Raw genomic sequence first — 18165 nt, forward strand, 5'->3', positions numbered from 1 at the left:
CATTTAGCCAACAGCTAGGTTTGCATTTTCACAGCTATACAGGAAAGGTGTTATTTTACATGATCATGGAAAATTAAGTTTGCCGAGAGTTAAATGATAGTTTTTAAAAATGCTTTCCCCCTGAATTCCCATGACTTCAACTTGTGTCAATGTATTAGGAATTAACATAATGGGGTGCAGGGTTCAATAGTTTTCTATAATTTGGTATACTGACTTTTCTATTGGAATAGATTGGATTCAAAGATAGGATAGGTTCTCAGAACAGTTCTAGATTAAATTAGTATACATATTTTTTTTTCTAAATAATAATTTTACCATATTTTTCCTCTTTTGGCAGATTTCACAAAAGAGGTCACCTCGCAATCCAAACAGGAAAAAAGAAGTGGATGCGGTAATTCTATTATTTAGAACAGGGTATTAAATTTGGATGGACGGATCACTCAACTATTTTATTGCTAGATATATGATGGAAGGCACAAAAGATGATGATGAGCTAGTTTTTATATAGCACTTTAATATTTGCAAAGCATTTTACAATTATTACCTCATTTGATCCTTACAACAACCCTCCTGGGATTTAGGTGATAATATTATCCCTATTTTAAAGACCAAAAAACTTCAGAAACAAAAGGTTTAGTGATTTGCTCAGGGTCACAAAGCTATAATGCATCTGAGGCTGGATCTGAACTCAGATCTTCCTGACTCCAGTTCCAATACTCTATACATTGCAGCACCTAGCTGCCTCATACAAATGGACAAAAAGTTGGATTTATAGTTGAACAGAAAAAAAATGTCAATTGGGGCAGCTAGGTGGCACAGTGAGTAGAGCATCGGCCCTGGAGTCAGGAGGACCTGAGTTCAAATCCGGCCTCAGACACCTGACGCTTGAGACACGTACTACTTTGTGACCTTGGGCAAGTCACTTAACTCCAACTGCCCTGCCAAAAAACAAACAAAGAAAAACAGAAGAAAAATGTCAAGCTATATTATATTTGGGAAATTGTATATTACTTTCATTGCCACCAAGCAAGGTGACTGAAATTTTTATAACTTGTGAGCTTAGAGTAGTGAGATAGCACAGTATAGATAGAAATATAGCTTTGGAGTCAGGAAGGCCTGGGTTCAATTTTGAGCCCTGACACACAATAAGAGAATTATTTTACTTCTCAGTTTCCCAGTCAACTTTGTAAGAGTAAGTTGTAGTTTAACTGTTTATTCTATTCAGTAGAAGGCATTTCCATATCAGATAGCTTTCCTAACAGATACAATTATGGGTATAGATCAAAACAAAACAAAACAGTAACAGCAAAAAGACCTTCCACTGATGTTCATAAACTACATAGCAATCACTGAAAAATCCAAATTGCAGTTGACTCTAAGAGCAAGGGAGAGAAGGATAGAGGGAAGGGGAGGAGGAATTGGCTACAGTGTATATGACTTACCCCAAAGTTATACAAAGGAAAAAAAATCTTAGAAATACATGATATGAAAATGAGAGAAACCAGTCCATATAATGACCATGCGGAACCATAGATGGTCCAATATCTTGACTTCATATTAAAATTCCTGAAGCAACCAAGACCACTCCAGTACATGGAATATAGATCTACTTTTGAGTACTTCTTGGAAGACATAAACAAGAGCCACCATGGATAAGAAGGCATGTATAAATTGTGACCTTTACCATTTGAACAAGTACAGGTATTGCTGAGGTCATACACATATCAAACCACTTAAAGTTTTTCATGTGAATGCTTTAAATGCTGAAGTTTTAAAGGGAAGACCTTAGACACTTCAGGAAGGTAATTTGTGAGTGCAGAACAATTAGTTCTCTGATCTATTTCAAACCTCTCATCTCTTTAAATGGTGGTTCTACTATCTAAGAAGACTCAAAGCACTTGCCTACGGCTGTATACTGGGCACTTTTGCATCAGATGTAATGCACTTAATTCTCTTTGCCAAGTGTTATTGTCATCGAAACTTCATATGTAGTTTAGAATTCCACAGCATTCTCAAGGGCCAGAAATTCTTCTGGGGTAAGTAATGAAACAATCCTTTCAATTGACTACCTGTCCACTCCTAGAAATCAATAACAGAAGTCCAACAGAACTTCAAAAAAGACCACCTGGGGCAAGTATTTCAAAGTATCATCGTTCCAAATTCCATTGTTAGCTTTGAGATAGATTAATCATGCTATTTAAATTTTACTAACATAACATGCCATATTGTCTTCTGTACCATACTGAACACATATAACCCAAAGGATGCTACAGTCAATGGATATATTTCCTACATTTTATTATTGACGTGTGTATGTGTGTGTGTGTGTGTGTGTGTGTATATGTCTGTGTGTGTGTATACACACACACGCGTATGACATTATGCTTTAAAAGGTAAAACACCAAAATCCTAAGCATATAGTCTCATTGCATTTCAGGTGAAATCATCCTGAAACTTATTGCTACCAAAAAAATCTCTATTTCTTCACACCCCACTCCATCCACAATCCCTAGCAATAAGATTTTGGGCCCTACCATTCTGATTTTGACTTCATTTTTTCTATCTGTGCTATATCCACATACCCTCTCTCCCATGTTTTAACTTGTAGACATCTTTGACTTTCCTTCTATATTTCTAATATTCAAGTAGTAGACAAATGTTCTACCGCTGGAGTAAATTGATTATATAATATTACTGTAGTAATTAAGAAGATAAAAAGATAAGACTACATACCTTTGTCCATTAATAACTCTCTATTATATTGTCCCTTTTCCTGTGTTATTTTGCTCCTTTTTTTGGCAATATTTACTTTGCTACTCTGTCTCTTTTAGAACTCATTCATTATGTAGATTTCTATATTCCAGTATTATCTCATCTCATTTTTTTCATTATTATTAGATTAATGGTTTTGTACTACAAGATATCTGGATTAATGAACTATTTAATTCCATATGGTACATAATCAAGGTGATATCTATATAGTAGATACTAGTCAATGGATAAGGCAAGTTCTACATATAACCTGACACATTCTTATGGTCACTTAGAATAAGCCACAGAGTCACAAAAGGCCAAAAGGAAAAAATATATGCATATATATATATATATATATACACACACATACACATGCCCATATATGCGTGTGTGCGTGTGTGTGTGTGTGTGTGTGTGTGTGTGTGTGTGTGTGTAGATTAGATAGATAGATAGATGGGTGTTCCCATAAAGCTGTTCTAACTTTTTAAAATCTGTATTTAGACTAACTTGTACTTTAATCTTTAAATGCTCTAGAAGTGAACTGGCTTAATTAGGTATTCCTCCAAGCTTTTTACAAATCCTTTTTTTTCTCCTCCACTGTGTCTTGATGTTTTATGAGGAAATACTATACTTTATAATACTATACTTTTCTAATGTCTACCCCCTCATAAGTTTTTTTGCAAGTGAGTTTATATTGTAAGTCAATGTTTCCCTTCACTATTACGTCAAGTGTTTGCTTCAAATCAAATACCTGACTCTTTCATCTATTATACCTCCATAAGAACGCTGAACATTTATATCAATGTTATTTTCTTTTTATCCTTCTATTTTTCCATATCAATAAATCCTTTGATTAGGTCAAATCAGAAATGCTGTAATTGCATGTCACATCTTATTTTCAGAGAATGAGAATGGCATATGGGTAGCAAGCTGGCCTTAGAACCAGGAATAGTTTGGTTCATGTCCTGACTCTGACATAATTCTATGCCTCAGGACACTTAAGACTATAAATTGCAGAGAAGGTGAAGGTTTGCATTGATAGAGGACTTTCCTTACCAGCAGCTACTTAAAACAAAATCACAAGTCCAATTTCTTTTCCCTTTGACCTCTCTTTCTTTTCATTTCTTCTAATTTGGAATTGACTTAAATCTTTGCTCTACCAAGTGGATGGTTTGATTGTACACAAATAGGTGATCTGGAAATAACTCACAAATCGGTAACTGTTTCCCCATCTAAGATATAATCAGCTTCGTTTTCTATGATATAGATTAGTGTTCAGCATTCCAACATTCCATCTAGATCTCACCGTGAAGAAAATATCTCTCACATGTAGGTATTAGACTTTTGTGGAGGCAACAAGTCTTTTTCATGCTCTACACCTGAAATAAGAAGTTGAGTGGATTGATGATCTGAGTTCAAATTCTGCCTCTGACACAAACTGGCTATGAGGTCCTGAACAAATCAACCAACCTCTCAGTGGTTTAGGCAAGTTTTCACAACTCTAAACTGCAGAGAAAGTGGTGGACTGCTTTGGTAGAGGGACTTTTTATCATCTGAGAGCTCCCCATACCAAGAAAATCATACATCTAATCCTTAACCCTAACACTGAATAAATTTCTCCATCTCCCTGATATCCATCTTTATGCTAATGTCTCCTAATATTAATATATGTTAATTTTAAGGATCATATCAAATTCATAAAATAATTTTTCTGCTTCTGAAACAATTGGCTCAGAAGAGGCAATTACTTTAATGATGATCTTTGTGCTTACAATGATCATGTCCACTATAATGCAAGATGACCAGGTATCCCATTAAATGATTTTTCTTATTTTTTGCACAGCCAATAAAACCAATTACTTTTTTTAATTCTGTGCTTTGCATCTTCCAGAAGAACATGAAAGCAAGCTTTCCTTCCATTTAGCTCAGATTTTCTTATATCTTCTGATAACATTTATATTTTATTCATTGCTCGTATTCATTAGTGAGACTTGATGGTCTCACACTGAGTGTATCAACATAAAAAGCAATAACACTTCACAAATTGTATGATTCTGAATCTCCTCCTCTCCTTTTCTACTATTCAGTCACTATTATGCAGAAACAATAAGGAGCTGTGATGTGCTGAAAGTTATTTTATAGCTTTCTCTCTTACACAGGTGGCATAATAAAAGAAATTATTATTTATTGGTCAGCCTACTGGCAATGAGTTTCTCTACACTTAGGTATGGTGGTTCTTAAACAGCAAGAAAGACCATGACTAAGGCTGCATTCAAACCCTTTTCAGGATTGTTTATTAAGTCATAGCTGGTGCTTGGCTGGCATTGTCTTGAAGAACTCAAGGTCACTTCTGCACTATGATGAAGGGACCTTGGTGTAGAATATGATTTTAACTCTGTTCTACCTCTTTAGCTACTTTCTATTTCTGTCTTTTTGAAATGTTCCTACAATCCTTTTAGCATTTTGCCTGATGACTTAGTAATTAGCATCAAAGATTTCTTCATATTGCCACTTTATTGAACATCTTGCTCAATGTTAAAAAAAATTAAACATTACTGCAGGGTTTTGTCTCACTAACCCTGTCCTTGTAATTGACACTAAGTTGTTGGTAAAGAAGAAGAAGAAAAAGAAAGAAATGTTTCCCATTGATGGTTTATTCTGGAAAGGGCTGTATGCTCTTCACAGAAACAATATTTAATAAACTGAATAAATTAAAAGCTTTCAGTTTAGAAGTATGAAGCACATTAAGCTGTTTAGAAGGGTCCACAGATGAATGCTAAGAGGTTATCCCACAGTGAAAATAATTGGATGCCCCTGAGGTTAGTTTCTGATTTTGAGCTTCTGTTTACTTATCTCATCCCAAAGTTTTCTATCTCTCAAAATCCTCTTAAAAAGTGACAATATGAGTATAGCAACTCAAAGAAAAAATTCACATTGAGAGACAGAGATGTTCAAATCAAGTAGAAAATTTAGCAGTGATTAAAATATGTACCCTCATATTGAAGCAACTTTCTCTGCTTCTATAGGAAACCAAATGGAACAAATTATTATTTTAAGACAGAGGAAAATAATCCACAGAGGGACAAAAATTAATATTATATGTTTATATCTTAGCTAGATGCTCCTATGGATAACAGCAAAATATATTTTACCATAAGCTTAAGTGGAGAGGAAAAGGCAATGGCAGAGATAGACAGAGGCAATGACACAGAGAATGCTTCATCATCATACCTGGAACACTGAATTGACTGGAGATTTTTGGTTGAACATAAGACAGATAGCCTCTAAAATCAATGAACAACCTTGTAAATTTTGTCGAATAGGAAAAGGTTTGGATCCTATATTTTGGTAGCAAGGCTCCACATGTATCAAGGGGCTATCTCCCCACCTATAGCATGAGGGTGTCATGGTGTGGCTCAAAGGGAGACAGAAGAGACATCTCTTCTCCCCTCCCCCCGACTTCTCCAAGGGAGACTTTTATTCCTGCCTTGAGGGGGAAGCAAAAAGTTGGAGCCACAGGCCACTCTGAGAGAGGGGATACTGGGCTAAAATTTGTATATATCTGTTCCCTTAAATATTAGTCTAGAGAATATGATGAAGTTCAGTCTAACTTCTGATCATTGTATCATTATTGGGGGAAGGAGAAACCCAAGATTTGACCCCTATCCTACTTATTACCAGTTCCATAATGAACAAAGCGAACAGCAAAGAACACCCTTTTATCCAAATCAGTAGCTAAAGAGATATCAGATAAGGTATACCCAGGAGAATATATACCAGGCAATAGAGAATGATGGAGCTCTCCCACTGGGAGTGAGGTAACTCACCTCAACCAAGGGAGTTCTAGATCTCACCTGAGAGGAAATTCTCCAAAATCTCTACTATAGCTAGCTGGAAACAGGGCCGTAATCAAATATTAGAAGTTTGAGGAGTCCTAAAGAAGACTCCTAAATGCTGGAGCGCTCTCTCTCTCTCTCACCAACTCCTCCCTGCCCTTATGCAGAGCAAGGGAAGGCATTCAGCTCCATCAATGAGGAGAAAGTCCCATAGGAATGGACTTTGGAACAAATCTCATTCAAATCTTTCAACTGGAAGTGATTAGCAGGCCTCAAACCCTTGGATATCCCCCATAGGTCCCAAGCTGTTAGGACCCTCTAGTTAGAACACATAGGCAGTGTTCTTGATCAGTTTCCTCATTCAATCAATCAGCAAGCATTTATGAAATTATACAAAATTACAACTAGGTGCTATGAACATGAAGTCAAAAATGAAAGCTTCCTCATCTTCAAGGAACTTCATCATATAGGAGGTGATAAGATGCACATATATAATTATATATACAAACATACATATTGCCATATATAAGCATATACATGTGTAGGTATATATGTGTGTAAACATGTATACATATATATGTACATAAAAATGTAAATTACTGTGTGTGGTAATTCAGAAAGAGGTATAAGCAATTAGGAGTGAGAACAATGAAAGGTCTCATGTACCAGAAGGCACTTCAAGGAAGCTAAAGACTATAAAGAACTGGAAATGAGGATGGAGTAAATTCCAAGCACTGAGGACAGCCTGTGCAAAGACATGAAGACTAGAAATGAATGTTGTCTGTTATCTGCATGCAGCAGCAAGACTAGTTATCCTGAACTGAAGAATGTGTGGAGCCATGTAATGTACAACACTCCTGGAAAGCAAAGTTGTTTTCCAGTTCTTCACTAAAACAAAATGTATATTGGCCTTTACCTGTTTCCTTGACATCCTTAAAGGCATATGCCTGATGGTAGTATTGCTGGCTAAAATATTCACAGGAGAAGAAAAAGTACAGAGGTGGACACAGATAAATAAAGCAGCTTTATTGCTATATCATTAAACTGAACCTTTTTGAGGCAATCAGGGTTAAGTGACTTGCTCAGGGTCACACATGTAGCTAGTAAGTATCTGAGGCTAGTAAGTTCACCAAGCTAGTAAGAGAACTCAGGTCCTCCTGACTTCAGGGCCAGTGTTCTATCCACTGAGCTACCTGTTTGCCCAGTTGAACAGATTTCATTAAAAGAAAAAAAAACTGCAACACAAATTTATAGTTTCTTATGTAATCTTCTTTCATGTTTTCTTTATATTGAAATGTTTATGTTTTTTTGATAACTGCATTCAAAATTTTTTTTAAAAAGTTGGATTTAGGCTGCTGAGGATTTTAAATGTCAAATAAAGGAGGTGGGTTTTCTGTCTGTTTGCTTGTTTCAAGAAATAATGAGAAACCAGATTTTATCAAACAGAAAAGTAGCACAGTTGGATCTGTGCTTTAGCAATAGCCTTTTGGAAGGCAGGTAGAGAATAGGGTCAAAAGGACTGATTGAAAAGGCAGGGAGAGTAATTAGGAAGATATTACAATGAATATGAATGAATGAAAGGATCCAGACTGCAAAATACGATATGTAACATGTTTTTCCTACAAAATTATCCTAAGTGAAAAAATAACCTTGTTTAATTGAATTATTAATTTGAATTGTTGTATCTTGTAGTACCAATACATATCATTATTTGTTGAAAGGAGGAACAAATTAGGAATCTTGGCACACCGATACACAGAACACAGTTTTTGGAAATCTCACTTTATAGGGTTATTTTTTCAATACTTAGAGTCATTTTAATAATAATCTCTATCAAATATAAAAAATTCAAAACCACCCAAATCCCCCATATATTATGTTGAATCTATCCTAAGCAAACTATCTCTGCCACAACCTTTTGTGATGTTGGACAAATCTCTTCACTTCTCTATACCAGTTTCCTCCTCTGAAAATTACAGGATCAGAATAAATGTTCTCTGGTGGAGAGGAGTTAGCTAAGTGGCACAGGGGAGAGAGTACCAGGCCTGGAATCAGGAAAACCTGAGTTTGAATTTGGCCTCAGACATTTAATTAACTGTATGATGCTGAGCAAGTCACCTAACCCTTTTTGCCTCAGTTTCTTCATCTGTAAAATGAGCTGGAGAAGGAAGTAGAAACCATTCCAATATCTTTGCCAAGAAAACCCTAAATGGGGTCATGAAGGGTTGGACACAGCTAAACAATAACAAAAATTTTATACTATGGATATGATATCTTCTTAGGAAACATGTCCAAAAGCTATGTTGTATCAACAAATGTGGCTTGCAGCTGCTGTTGTGGTGTAAGACCCTACAATACCAGCAACAAGAGCTGCCAGCACAGGTTCTTTGGTCTGCTTTTCTAAGGAGAGCAACTTTAAGGGGCTAACAATCTCACTTTAATCAAACATACATATATAATTTACTTAGTTCAGGAGGAAAATCCAGCACCCTAAACTTCAGAGCAATACAAACCAAAGTTACAGAGACAATATAAACAAAGCAAATAACACAATTCAACAGACAGGCTTTGTCTGATCAAGACATCACATACATAGTTACCAAAAATGGAAGCACCAACATCTGGGTTTTCTTCAAAGCCAGGGGGTTCTTAACAAAGCCACCCAGAGTCTCCACACCAACACCCTTCCAGTGAGTGAGAACCCCAAACAAAAGCTAACCCACCCTGCTTAACATTACATATGTTTCTTCTGTTCCAGTTTTGTACAGTGGAAAAACACCTCTTTTGCCTAAGTCATGACTATTTTTCCAAGAAATAAAATGAGGCTTAAAATAGTCATTTTTTTAAAGTTACCACAAACGAATTTGTAATCATTTGCAACCTCCACACCATAAATACAGAAGTAAGACCATTCATAGATAAAGAAAATCTTAACCCTGAATAGTAGTAGTAGAAGGTCAAGTTGATATTACCCCTTGAAATGTATTAATTTGTTCTATATGAATTTTTATTCAAAGGCATTAGAATCATTGACAGATCAAATTCCATAAGTAATTAAATTAATATTTTAAAACTTGTGCCAAAAATGAAAAAAAATAATTGTATTGTTAAGATTGTTAGTATTGAGAACACAGAAGGAATAACTTCACAAAAACCCTGGTAAGAGAATGTATCCAAGAAGTATTTACTTTAAACCAGAAACTTTTACAAGGAACAAAGGATAATATAACATGCTAAAAGATTCCATGTGAAACATGATTATCAATTATATATGTAATAAATAATTTGCCATTATTACAAATTACAAGGGAGAATCAGAGTAATGAATATCTGCAAAGAAATTCTTGAGGAAATAAGATGACCTAGTCAGGTCGGAAAACGAGGGATAATATGGAAATCTCATATATTCCACTAGTACACTCAGGAGGAAGCCATCCAAGGTGAGGTGACCTTCGGTGGCCAAGGTTTTAGAGGACATGTACTAGAGTCTCACAGAATAGGTTACCACTTGCATCACTGAATGGACCACCAATATCAGAGATACACAGAGGCATTTAAACAATTCTAGAGCAAAATTCATAAAGAAAAAAATCATAGTCTTACAACTTTTCTTTTCTCCCTACAATTAATCCACTAGAATGTAAGCTCCTCAAGGACAGAGAAAGATCTCACTTTTGTCTTTGAATCTCCAGTGTCCTGTATAGTATTTGGAACATGACAGGTGCCCAGCAAATATTTGTTGAGTTGCTGAATGTTAGGAGGATTATTCTTTGTTATTTTAAATGTATGTATACCATTGTCAATGAGAGACAACCATTCTCTACTTCAGGGAATGACAATGTATAAATTTTTGAAGTATACTATATACATTTATATCCAAAGCTATTTTTTTATCTATTTGAAGAGTTTTTGCTGTGATTTTGGACAATAAATAAGTATAAACATGTTTTATATTTATGTTTGAGTTTCACAAATTTTACATTTTTCATCAGAAATATTTATATACGTAGATAGATGGCCTTGATTAAGTAGCTGGTGTTGACATTTTGTAAAACCAGTAATATATAAACATCAGTATACTCAATCATACTTCTAGTGATATCATCATCATCACCACCAACATTTACATAGTGCTTTAAAGTTTACAAAACACTTTTACAATATTACCTCATTTTACCCTTAGGGAGGGAGATGCTATGACTATCTCAATTTTATAGAAGAGGAAACTGAATCAGAATGCCCAGGATCACATAGCTTCTGTGTATTTGAGGCTGGATTTGAATCCAGCTCTTCCTGACTTCACGTTCTGCACTGTCTCCACAGCACCACCTACCTTTGTATTAGATAAAGTGTTATGCTTCAAATCAGGAAGAGCTGAAGTAGTGTCAGGCCTCAGATTTAATAGCTGTGCAAACCTGGAAAAGGCACTTCACTCAGTCTCAGCTTATTAATCTATCAAATGGGAATAATAGCAGCACCTCCTTCACATGTAGGACCAAATAAGATGACATATGTAAAGCACTTCACAAACCTTGAAGCCCTTTATAAATTCTAGCTACTCTTACTATGATTGTTCTTTGTTGCTAATGAGACATTTGTATGGCATTTAATTTATCTTTATATATGTATTTGAGTATTCATATATGAAATATACTAATATTCTATTTATAAAATATTTCATAGCAGTATTGCTATTTACATGTACCTTTTAGAACATGATAAGCATATACATTTTTTAATGAATTAAAGATATCATTTTAAGGCTACCACTTTGTATTCTGTGCTCCTAAAAATAAGAATAAAGGCTATAAAAGGGTGTTTAGTGTCCATGAAAAATGAATACTGAAAAATATGAGCAGAAAATAATTGGTGAACTTTAAGGACCTGCTGATCTATCAAGAAAATCATTCATGCAGTTTACTTAGAACTCTCTGAACACTCGTGTTTAGCCCGTTCTTTTGCCCTTGTGTTTCATTATTCAGAATGTTGACTGATTATTCTTCACCTGAAGTCCTAACCCTTTCTTTGACATTATTATAATTTTCATAAGAACTGATTACGATGCCACAAAGGATTATGGCTATAGGTGAAAAAGAAGTAGCATTTTAGGCAACAATAATCTTGTTTTATAGAGTGAAATAAAAGCAGAAGAATAGACATACAGGCAATATATTATGCATATTGTAATAAAATATATTTCCAAAAACAGCACAAAATGATGGTATATTAAGAACATTATAGGCATATATATATGTATATATGTATATGTGTGTGTGTGTGTGTGAGAAATAGAATTCATTTGGACCCCTATTCTATTCCAATCACTATTAATCAATTTGATATGTTTCCCTAGGGGTAGTGATTATTAAGTTCACTTGCTTAATCATAGGAGGCTAACTGGAGGCCCTCCACCCTTGTTTTTCCTTGTTATGGTGACCAAGCCCAGCATGGCAGAGGTGACTCAATGACATGGAAAGTCCTCCAATTTATCTTTGTACTTTTGGACCATTCTTTCTTGTTCAACATGAGCAGGTTACCACATTATGACCACTTAGTCAGTGGAGAGGCTACATGCTTCCCCCAACCCAAGACCCCCTTGCAGACATACCATTTCTAGCTGATGCATCACTTTTTGGTCTGTGAAGGAAGATCTATCAACCAATGGGATTCTATAGTTTGCACAACCTCTTTAGAATGCTCAGGTATCAAACCCTATACCAAACCTTATAAAAATAAGGCCCTGGAAGAAGGGGGCATCTCAGATCGTGAGGAAAATCCGAGGTCTATTTCATCAGAGGGTACCATGGACCCTTCAATGAAGTGCCATTGGCTCAGAGCTCTGCCTCAGTTTCTTCTGTTGTATGTTGGACAATTTTAATCTCTCTGTGTGTATGTATGTATGTATGTATACTCACACATATGTGTATATAAAACCATAGTATATATGTATACTATGATCCATGCATACCCCTTCCACAAAATCTTATTTTGATGCCTCATTATATGATGAAGGTGGTATCTCAAAGACTATAGAAAAATACCAAGCTGGAAAAAAAAATGTGTTTTCAAGTTACAGTGACAGGCTATACTGTCTTAGGGCTAACCTTGGTAAATACAGAGAAGATCATGATCAGAATTTTGGCCACTAGGTTATATATACTCTGGCATCTCATGGCATCCCATAAAACTGCTAAGTACAAAGTACATCCTTATCCTGTCTGGCCCTCTTACATCTCCATTTTCACAATAAAGGAATGATAAAAAAGGGACAGAGGCTTGTAAAAGGCACTCAATTTAAAGAAGGTGTACAAACTTTAATGTAGTTATGATTATTCTTAATGTATAAAAAACTCACATGTGTGGGACTTTAGAAAGCTACAACAGTTTGAAGGCAATTTGGGGGTTGCAGGTTCTCAAAACCATACCTCCTAAGTCCCCACAAATCTGGTTCTTTTTCTAGGCCAAGTGAAAGACATATTAGCTCAAAGCAAAAGATAATTAATTAATAGTAAAATAAAACAAAGGAGACAAAATATTCCCTTCACACACAAGTGGACATAGTCTTACAAGTAAGAGTACTTACATACAACCAGTGATGGAGGGGGATTACTTAGGGAACATGCATATCTGGTGAAATATGTGAAGTTGCAAACATCTAGGGAGCAAGTATGGCCATGGAACAGATGTAGAAAAGTCATATTGCCAGGAAACCCATGTGGAGCAGCACATGCATAGCCAAGCCCTCTCTGCTATAGCTTCCTCATTGAGCTACCGCTGCTCTCTGCTTCTCCCAGCTTATTGTCAGCTCAGATGCAGATTCTTCCTTCTAGGACTACCAGCTCTTTGGCTTATATCCATGGGAGTTGTGGGCGGGGAGGGAGGGGCACTACCTCAACTAGTTCGTGATATAGATCTCATTCAATTACATCCAGTCTGTTAGCTATAGAGGGCCTGGTTGTGTGTTCAAATGGTTGTTCACTGAGGTTACTTTCAAAATCTCTGATTGTTTGATTCACTTTTTCCTTTTTTTTCTTTTTAGAATGACACAGATTTTACTTCATTCCACAGAATATGAAGAAGATATAAATGATTTTCAGAAGCCCATAAACATATACAGAAATACACAAAGCACTAAAATAGTTTCCCCAAAAGGGAAATGATCTTGGGGTTGTCACTGGGGCAAGCTTTTGGCATTACAGGGGGTGCCTCTTTTTCACAGTCTACTTTAAAAGTTCCCCCTCCTATGATTTCTAATATCACTTTATCAGTAAACTTCAGTTAGAAGTTACACATCATTTGGGAACACCTGAATAAGAATTCCCTTCTCATTGGACCTGCGCTGTCCTATTAGTTCAATGTGACAGCAGGCAGTAGCAAGGTTGAGATCTCTTTATGACTCCCTCCTTCTCACTCTACAAATATCATGTCTATTTTTTTCTTTTCTTTTTCACTTTCTTCTTGAAGAAAGTCCTCATGGTATAGAGGCATGAAATTCTTGAGTAATCTACAAGCTTTTTCTTGTTTTTAATTCCTTGGTCCTAAACTAGTCAATGAGTCAGTCAAAATTCATTTATGCCTTTACTATGGGAACAACACTGCAAAGTACTAGAAATTCAAATTTAAACAAAAAGAAAGTTAGCAATCTGCCCTCAAGTAATCTGCCTTCCAGTGGGGAAGACTACACATAAAAAGAAGATGGAAGGGGAAGATGAGGTGGAGAAGAAGATATATAGCCCCGTAGCATGATAGAGAAGGCCTAAGTGCATGTAGCCTGGTAAGACATGAAGACAGGGCTCACCTTGGTGACCTTCTTAAATGAAGCTTCTTGTTTAAGGAGTCCTCTAAGCAGAGAGAAGGGCTGCAAGGCACTTCTGAAGTATGAACTCCAGGGCTGAAGTGATGTTTCAGGATAAAAAGATTTCTGAGGTCCTATGGAGCACAGAGAGGTACATCATATTTTCATTTCTTATGAATGCTACAAGGCAAAGATAGGCAAATATCCAGTAACTGAGCTTTCATCTTGTCTTTGGATACCAAATCCTTCCTCTGCCTCTATAATGAGAACCTTTGTGTTCTCCTTCAATTTAGCTGTTATGTATTTATTTGTACCCAGAATATGAATATCGGGAGCTAGGTGGCTCAGTAGATAGAGTACCAGGCCTGGATTCAGGAAGACCTGAATTCAAATCCAACCTCAGATACTTAGTAGCTGTGTGACCCTGTGCAAGTCACTTAACCTCATTTGCCTCAGTTTCCTCATCTGTAAAATGAGCTGGTCAAAGAAATGGCAAACCATTCCAGTATCTTTGCTAAGAAAATCCCAAATGGGGTCACAAAGTATCAGACTTGACTGAACAAGAACAACAAATGATCACCAGTCTGCTATGGCTGATAGTTTTCAAATATGAATTGATCAGTGGACAAAGAACTCATTCCTCCCCTCCCACACCCAATAAGACTCAGATGTCCCCTTGGCATGAAAACAAAGGGGGATCAGTTGTTGGAAGAAACTCTGAATCTTTTTAAAATACCATTTCCCTTGAGGTCACTATGAGGAATTATCTGTTTCTCTTGTTGGCTTCAGAAGTGTCCCTGAGGTTGGAGCTATTTTTGTGGACTCAGTTCTTAGGATTGAGATTCATCCTATCCATGCAGTTAGTAATGGGGTGGGGGGAAGTGATTATGGCTTCTAGATCTTTCCTGGTATTAAATGAGGCTTGGTAACAGGAATTGCACTTTCCACTAAGTTCTGATTGTAAACTAAATGGGTCACACCCTTAGCAGAAGTAAAATTGGTCTGGCTATTTTTAGCATGCCTGAAATCCTGAGGAATTGGTAAAAAGCAAAATCGTTAAATCAGTCAGTTGACAAAAGATAAAATCATCTAGTTGATTCAATGAGGCAATGTTGGGAGCTGCTGAACATATCAATTTTCCCACATGACTAGGATTTAACTTCATACTCAGTCCAGCCATGCAATAGTTGATTTTATCACCTACCTGCTGCTGCCTACTCCTCCCTACTAAGACCAGGTACCTCCACACTGTACCTCCAGAATTCATGGCCCTATTCCCTGGAGAAGTTATATTCTTGTTTGTAATCTTCAAATTTCTGGCCCTGGAGCATAATTTGTTAATTGGTGACTGAATTAGCGTAAATTCCCCAATTAGCCCTATATATATATAGCTGGCCCTAGACCATATTTCACTTTCATATTATGTCTAGCAAACTTCCAAAGGCATAGTGCCATTTGCCTCCTGTTATATGTCTATATCATGCCCCCAGCCCCCACTGCCAAGCTTTCTCTCATTTGTTATGTAGGCACAGTGATTAAATCAACAGTACTGTTGCTTATAGATAATTAGTGCCAAATGACTGCCATATGGATCAGCACATTACCTCTATGACTCCCTAGACCAAAATTCCCTTCCCTGGCCTGCATTCTCCTATATGTGTTGCCTCCCCTTAGGAAATTTTAAGTGCCTTGAGGGCAGAAATTGTCTGTATTTGTTTCTCTAGTACATAGCACAGAGCCTTGTATTCAGCAAGTACCAAGTAAATGTTTCTCATTTATCCATTCATCTATGACTAACTTCTTTTATAGCTATGTCAATGAAAGGACACGTGTAGATGCAAAGAATGATGACAAATGTTTTAAAGTAACATAATGAGGAGTTATATTCCTGGAATTCTGGGATTCCAGGGAAGAATTATTCAATAATTTGGAGGGTAAAATGTGGTTGGCCATATAAAGTATGTGCTCCTAAGGTACTGGGAAAGTGCTGATTAGCTCCGGGGAATAGTATTTGACAAATATAGTGCATTTTATTACATGGAATAAACCAATGTATTCTAATATAATACAGAATCATATTTTATTAGCAATTGCAGGGTTTTTTTCTTTTTTTTAACTCAGAATTCATTTGGAAATTATAAAAACTCCTAGGTTTTAAGAAAAGTCTAATAACTTTTTATCTCCTTACATAGCATTATAAACATATTCCATAATTTGTTATTTAGTGATGAGGCATATCTTTTCTAGAATTATTTAGAAACATTTGGGTTAGCATCTAATTATGGTGCTTGCCTTGAAATTACCAGGCCCGTAGGGCTCACTTAAGATCTAGCAATGTGTGTGCTTATCCTTATTTAACTTGGGTGACTTTTTAAAAATCTTAACTTTGGTCTATTTGATTCATTTTATACACCTGAGTATTTTTAAAGGACTAAACAATTTTTCCTTTGCAACTATAGTTTATTTAGGCTTTTACTTAATGTTATGCCTGGTTTCTCTTTTTCATTTATTTTTTTTTAACTTAGTACTTCAAGAATTTCTGTCTTAAAGGGGCATTTCATTATTTTAGCATAGATATGTAGACATGCATGTTAATGTATGTATATACATTTTGTGTGTTTCTATACATGCATTATGTACATATGTGCATATGTACAAGTGATAACCAGCAAATTTAAATACATACATGTACAAGTGATAACCAGCAAATTTAAATACATACATATGCATTTTTTCACACACAACATGTGTGCGATGATACAAGATGTTTTATCATCTCAAAAACAAAACAAATAAAATGATATTCTCTCTTTCCGTAGAGCCCCAGGGCAGAAAATCTTTTTCCAGGGTCCAAATTCCCTTTTCAGGGGGCACTACAAGCTTCCAGATTACATAGAACAAAGAGACAACAGTGAACAAAAAGGCAGTGGCGTCAACACAGGTATCTTCAAAGAAAAATAAAGTGCTTAAAGGCAAATCCTGCAGGAAATCTTCCTGGATTCCTTAAATATTTTTAATCATTTTTTGCCAAGGGAGTCCTGGGAATTTGACTTACTCTGTCTTCCATCCCTGAAGCCTGGCGATGTAATGAAAATAGTATAAAGGTTCTTGTCTATTGCCAGGCTAAGTGGAGAACTATGGACTACCTTAAAAAAGGTTGGGAGAAGATCTTAATTCTTTGGGCTAAAGAGTTGTATGTTTCTTCTGGTTTCCCATGACTCAGGCGAACTCTGAATCAGAGGGGATCAGAACTCTGAATCTGAATCCACAGGGGCTGCATTTTTTAAGAAAGTACACAGCCGTGAGAAGAACTATCTAAAGGTCTACTATCAGAATTATGGGAACAAGAAAGAGTTCCCCTCTGTGGTCCCTGATTTATTCCTTCCCTCATCTGACACCGGCTGACCACATACAATTTCACAATCAACCCAGGCCCACAAATTATTTAGAGGAACAGGACCTCTCCTTATTTTGTCAAGAGGGAAGAAGATTAGAGTCATGAGCTTCAGGGCAAGCCCTTACTTCCATCTGATTACTGAATGGAAAATGAGTAGTTCTTCCCATTGCAACTCATGGTTCACATACTAAGTCTTTGCTTTCTAATCATCCCTAAGAAAATCTACAGAAGTAACAGCAACTGGGAAGTGAACTGGGTCTTGGTCAGCAGTTTGAAATCTCAAGAGGCATCCAGACAGAAAAAAAGTTCTAAGTTGTGAAAACTAAATGGTAGTCATAAAGAAACAAAACATCAACACTTTTCTATTTATCAAGGATTTATCC

The sequence above is a fragment of the Trichosurus vulpecula genome, chromosome 6, assembly GCF_011100635.1.
Source record: "Trichosurus vulpecula isolate mTriVul1 chromosome 6, mTriVul1.pri, whole genome shotgun sequence".
NCBI classification, from domain to species: domain Eukaryota; kingdom Metazoa; phylum Chordata; class Mammalia; order Diprotodontia; family Phalangeridae; genus Trichosurus; species Trichosurus vulpecula.